The 6,556-nt window shown below is 44.2% G+C and overlaps 1 protein-coding gene across 1 annotated transcript in view; it reads left to right on the forward strand.

Annotated features, from left to right (window-relative positions):
- Dlgap2 (DLG associated protein 2) overlaps positions 1 to 6,556 on the forward strand; it is a 133,536-nt gene that overhangs the window by 22,958 nt on the left and 104,022 nt on the right. The gene's annotated exons all lie outside the window — the stretch shown is intronic.

Consider the following 6,556-nt stretch of genomic DNA (forward strand, 5'->3'; position numbering starts at 1 on the left):
CGTTTGAGACCAGCTGAGGGATGTTATGCAGCATGACGTCCCTGCATTAGGCAGCTTGCCTGTACCATTTAGTCTTCCAATCAGGCACAAAATCGAGTTTGCTGATGTGTGTAGCTCTCACTGAAACGCCTGATGTTCCCAAATTGCATTCTGGTCAGAAAGGTCTGTAAATTACATACACCCTTCTTGGCCAGGACACAGTGTGTTAGTCCCCNCTAGGATTTTCTTTGTTTTATCGTCTTCACGGCCTATTCTCTGGCCATGGTGGACCAAGTATGATATTGTACAAAGGGGGAAAAAAACAAGTGTATATGTTCAGATAGTGTCTCTGTGAAGTGCAGAGAGCAGAGCTTACTGTTTGTATCGCAGCAACATATTGGAGCTGTCAGCCTATTCTGTATGAAGAAATGGAATCCAAAGGGTCATGTGACTCATCACACGCATCAGCTGGTGAAAGATCAAGTTGTGGTTTGGACCCAGGCCTCCTGGACCCCTTGGTGTTTGTGTTGGAATGGAGCTCAGATCAGATCAACTCTGGCTCCCCGTGCCATCTGCTGCAGTTCNTATGTTATTGGATCTTTGATACTGTTTTTTTGTTAGTTCCTGAAAATTGTTGTAATGACACATAAACTTATAGTCGTTCTGAAAATCAAATCGGACCAATTCTAGGGATTTCTATTCTAATTGCTTTCAGTGACCAGAAATAATTTTAATTAATTAGTGTTTTAGTNGCACATGGTAGTGTGACTTTTCCTGGGGTGATATGAGCAAATGTTTTCTCACTCTACATAGAACATCAACAGACCAAATAAACAATTCCATCGAGGTTCAANTTGGTGAACCAATGAATTTATTGGGGTTACTTAGAAGATATTCATCAAAGGCAGCTACATGACTGCAAAGCTCACTTTAACCTGTATGAATCATAAAAGCATCATCCTGGCAGCTCTGCATGATATACTGATGGCTTACCAGGTCAGATAGTCTCCTTTTCCCAGCAGTATTTACTGTTTATGTAGTATTGAGGAAGAAGCAACCTTATGAATTTGGTATGTTTCAGGAACTTCCTGAGACTTGTGGATTGCCTATATCCTGAATCTTTTTAATATTATATTTTTGTTAACTCTTTGAAATTCCATATATGCACACAATATTCACTCTCCACTGCTCCCCCTTATACCTACAGAGTCCATGCCCACTTCAACTTTATACCTTCTTTTTCTTTTTTTTTTTATAACCCACTCATTCCACTTTGTGCTGCCTATGTATAAATATGTGGGAGGTCATCTACTGGAACTTGATGGAACTACGAGAGGCGACAACCCTAAAAAGTTGACTACTTCTCCGCCCCCATCAGCAGTCATCAACTATCAGTAGCTCCTCAGTGAGGGGTTGAAGCTCACAGGCTCCTATTCCCTCCCTGCTGGGATGCTGACTGGCTTGATATTGTATAGGTCTTGTGCAGACAATCACATTTGGTGTGAGTTTGTGAGAACATCAGTCCTGTGGTGTTCAGAAGATACTGGTCCTTCCCTGATCCTCCAAGTCTCTGGCTCTTACAGTCTTTCTTCTTCCTCTTCTGTGATGTTCCCCGAGCCTTGGTAGGAAAGTAANTGTGATATCGATTTTCCATTTGTGACTGAGCACTCAACTGACACCTGTTCTCTTCACTTTTACCAGTTGTGATTTTCTGGGCTAGCCATAATCCTCTGCACAAAGAGGCTTCTCTGAGGTCTGAAAGCTGTTCTAATCTAGATAGTATGGAGAGGACATTTTGATACTGTAACAGTAGGTTCATAGCTAAGGCCTATGGGCTCCCCAACCATNGTTCGTGGTCAAGTTTACAGTACCAGGCATGTGTTTAAGGCAGGCCTTAAATCCAATTAAAAATAAAACAGCTGGTTACTCCCACAATAGCTGNGTCCCTATTGTACCCTGGTGCATATCTTGCCTGGTGGTCATTATGGTAACTTGCAGGCTTCAAGGCTGAGCAAGACTACTGTAACTTCTTTCATCCAGCACCCTAAACACTTTCTGGTGCAATGAAAGCTAGACAGAGGGGAAGGGGCTTCCCTATCAAAAACTGCTTAATTTATTCATGTCCTGTGACCATAGTATGGCATATCTTAAGCAATAGGCCCATACCATACCATTGAGTTCTAGTGGACATCCAGTAGCCATTGCAATCACTTGTTTTGTTTGATGGGGTCTCCAGAATACTCCTTACCAACAGTTTGAGGGGAGGTATCCCACACCTCGCAGTGGGCTTTTTATTTTGCAACCTATGGCTTCTGGGAGGAGTATTATCCTCTGGCCAGGGTTGTGTGTGTGTGTGTGTGTGTGTGTGTGTGTATAAATAGTAGGTTCCTCTATGTTTCTAAAACATTCTTAATGTTAGTTACCCCTTCTTCTACCCCCTCCTCTGCTCTACCCTCACAGCTTCTTCCTTCAAGGATGGAATGTTTCAATCCAGAGGATGTTGCAACACAACAATCCAGAGGATGTGCATACCTGAAAACCCAAAACTCATAATGAGCTAGCCTGAATTTCAGGATTTTGCACACTAGGGTTAGTTTACCTGATTTCTCAAACAGCCTTGCAGGCTCNAGACAGAGAGTCTGGAATCACAGTTAGGACCTATGGGAAGACAAGGTGAAGGCTCTTCTCCATTCTTCTCTCCTTCAACAAGAACTGTTGCTTGGAAGCCACATGGGTACCTTGTGTCTCAAAGGACTCCAGGCCACTCAGCTTCTTCATCAGTGTGGATCAATTGATTGCTGTTCCCATACTCTTCTACCATTCACTCTACCTCCTACAGGTGCAGAGACAGTGTCCTAGACTCTAATAGCAAAGTCAGCAGACTCAGTATGGACTGTGCTTCCACACACAGCTGACCACTTGAGAGAAGCCAAAGCGCTCATCCAACATGGGTAGTAAACTCTGTCACCTCCCTTCCTCCAGATGGGATATAAATGTTGCATACAAATGGAAATGGTNCTGAAAGGTTCAACCTATTCCTTTGGAAATTGGTGTGAGGTGATCNCAGATCCCAGAGAAGATCCCTGGAGTAGATCCCCACACTAGAGTATAAGGTATGACTATAGTGTCAGAATCTTATACCAGTTCAGCCTGTGATGAAGTGTCTCAGCTACCCACATCAGAAGACAAGTAAGAGACAATGCCAGGACTGGGAGTGATGAAGAGGCCTGACTTGGCCTCCCCCTGACCCTGTGGAGAGTTCAACCTCCCTAGCTTTGCTGGGGTCAGATGCATAGTGTGTGTGATCATCACACTTGATTTGATGAACATATTTCATTATTGTGAAGGAAATTCTTCAGCCAGATCTGTGCACTTGTGACATGATGAGACACCACGAGACATGTCACCTCTATGTCCAGGCAGGATGGGTAAGCACTGGGGTGGGTGAGGAAGAGCCTCCAAGGAGGCTGGCCTCAGAAATGGCTTTTGAAGTATAAAGAGGGAGGNGACAGTATGAGAACTGTGTGACAGACAAATAAAGGCCCTCCCCAGATGCTGATATCCGAGTCCCCCAACCTGCAAATATGTCAGGCCACATGCAGGAGGGGCCTCAGGTGGCAACAGGAAACCAGGTCACTATCATGCTAGCTGTGCTAGAGTTTTTCCGTGACTATCAGAATGAGTATATGTCATCAAAGTCCATCTGGAAGACCAGCAAAGTCAGAGGGATCTGTTGCCTGTTGCTGGGGCTCAGAAAGTGTGTGACATAAGTTTAAGGAACTTGCTTATGGGAGTATGGGTGACTCAGGCACCTGCAACATGCAAAGCCACCCCCAGCATAGGTGAAGACTTAGGAAAACTGGATATTTAAGCCCAGCAAACCTTCAACCTTGGGTATACGTTATGGCCTCTGAAGATCTGGTGGAACTGGAATCTCACGTGAGAGTCTGATGGCACACACATCCCATTCTGTAGAGGAGCACAGTAGGCTTATTCTTGTGAGGGTCTTTGTAAGTAATCACAGACTCTCTTGTTTCAAGATGAGCAGCCATGCTATATCTAGAGGCCAAGTGTGCACCACTTGGCAAGGAAGCCAGAAAGGAAAGCAAAGCTATTTCTCATCTGGCCACTACTCTAACCAGATTCCAGATTCTGCCACCAATCCCACATAACCACAGGAAGAAGCCTACTTTCATTTCTGTGACTGAGTGAGGTCACTGGGTGAAACGGAGCCAATGTGTCACCATGATCTCTCACACAGCATGGGACTGTGCAGTCTGCCCATTGCAGAGCCACCCTTCTGCAGCTCTGATTGTCTTTGCAGCCTTGATGGACACCGTACACACTGATACTCTGTGCTTATGTGAACTCTGTGCTCTTTGCCAACCTTCTGAATTTACTCGTGAGCCTTTTCTTCTCAAATTCTCAGCAGCTTCAGGAAAGTTGGCATTTTGTGGGTGATTTAAGTAGCAAACTGCTCCATGTGTTTGTCAGTTGACCTCCCCTTTGACCTGGTGCCCCCTGGAAAAGTGTTTTATTGTAGTCATATTTATTGGTCTTTTACAGAGTTCTTAGGTGGTAGGTCACTGTTAGTTGCTCAGCCCTAAGCAGCATTAAAGGGACTCACTGTTTGCATCTAGAGGTGTGAAGCTTCTCTTTCACGTGATACCTCTTCTGGAAGTCTGAATAACAAACTTCCCTTAGGTCTGNGGTCAAGGATTCAAGNCGGTGATGTCCTGTAGGTTAATCACCTTCTATTTTGTTCTGATTCAGGGATGGGAAGTTGTTGAGCTGTACTTCCATTATAGCCAATAGAATAACAAGAATGTCTTCCATATTTTCTTTTTGCAAACATGGCAGTTGTGTTCTGACAGTGTTCATAACTACTACTGTCTACTCTTAGCAAAGACTGCAATATGTTGGGATGACACAGGCTACCATCCTCACACATTTTGGAAGCACCTGTTGCCGTCTCTATGCAGAAGCATGACGCCATCATGTGCAATTGTCCACCTCACACAATGTTGACTCACCTGGGAAGAGCATCTCAGATGTNTATCAGGCTGGCCTGTGAGTGTGCCTGGGGTTAGCATGAGAAGCCCCACTGTGAGCACCACCATTCCCTAGGCAAGGCAATCTGGACTGTACAATATAGAGTGTTCAGCACAAGTAAGTATGCATCCATTCATTTTTCTCTGCTCTTTATTGTGGATGTGATTTGACCAGCTATGTCAAGCTCCTGCCTTGACTTCCATGCTACAGTGTACTATAACCTAGAATTATGAGCTAAAATAAACCATTTATCCCAACACTTGGACTTGTCAGGGTATTTTATAGCAGCAACAGAAATGAAACTAAAATTCACAGCCTCTCCCAAGACTTCAGGAATTCCCAAACACAACCACAGTTGTGTAATAGAAATAGCATACATCTTAAAAACTGTACTCTGAGGGTAATGCAGATGTGTTGTTTGACTTGGTCTCTGTGGTAACAATTTTTCTGAGCCTCATTCCATGAAACAAAATTTCCCAATCCATCTGTTTGACTTCAGGCCATTGGCTTCTTTTCNTGTCACTTTCTTCATCTAGAACACAGGTTTATGTTTGGTTTCTTTGTTGTTGTTGATGATGCTGTTGTTGTTTTGTTTTTTTTAATACTAGTGACCCATTTCTTCTATTTAGCCAAGTGTCACTCATTCATCCACTACCAACAAAGTACAACCCAGAATAATGACACTTGCTTAGTCCCTAGGAAACTTCAGTGCTTGGTCTAAGGTGGAAAGTGGACAGATGAACTGGCCTGAATGTATAGGAAGACAGACAGATGTCTGTGAGCCTTGAGTCTGAGCCTATGCTTTTTAAACATTTTCAGGAACTCTCAACAGGCTGTGTGTAGTAAGCATGATTTTCCTGGGCATTTTCTGTATAATGCCNGTGCTTCAAACGTGAAACCCTCACCTCTCAAGAGGAGATGCTCAGTGACAATATGACCATACTCCTGCTCACTTTCTGCCATGCATGACCACTTGTGCAGTCTGCTGCTCTGCAGAGGCACTGTTCCCCCCCATCCCCCATGAAACCTTATCCACAGGCTACAGTCCTAGACAGCTGCTGAATTCCTCCTGAATTCCTCTTGCTACACCTTGGCCAAGTGTAAGCATATTCAAACGGAACCGTGAGCTTAGAACAGCGTGGGCTTATAGCATGGGAAACAGGAAACAGTTCCCAATGTGAGCCCAAAGACATGAACACTACATGAGTTGGAGAGAGAGGAAAAGATAACACACACTCTAGATTCCTACCTGCAAGTATCAGAAAGATGGCTACTCCAGTGCTTATCAGCATGGAGTTCTCAGCAGCAAAGCTAACAGCAGCCAAGCTCCATAGGAACAGAAGAACAGCCTGTGGCATCGAGGTAACCAAGATCCAGGGCAAGGGTCTCGCCAGANAGTCCTCTCAGCACTCAGTCAGAAGCTTTGCCATTCTGTCTGCAGTGCCCTTATACCGTTTTCATAGCAAAAAGAAATTGTTATTAAATTTATTTTAATGTGCATGTATTAGCTGTACTCTTCCAGTGT

The sequence above is a fragment of the Mus caroli genome, chromosome 8 (genome assembly GCF_900094665.2).
Source record: "Mus caroli chromosome 8, CAROLI_EIJ_v1.1, whole genome shotgun sequence".
Taxonomy (NCBI): Eukaryota; Metazoa; Chordata; class Mammalia; order Rodentia; family Muridae; genus Mus; species Mus caroli.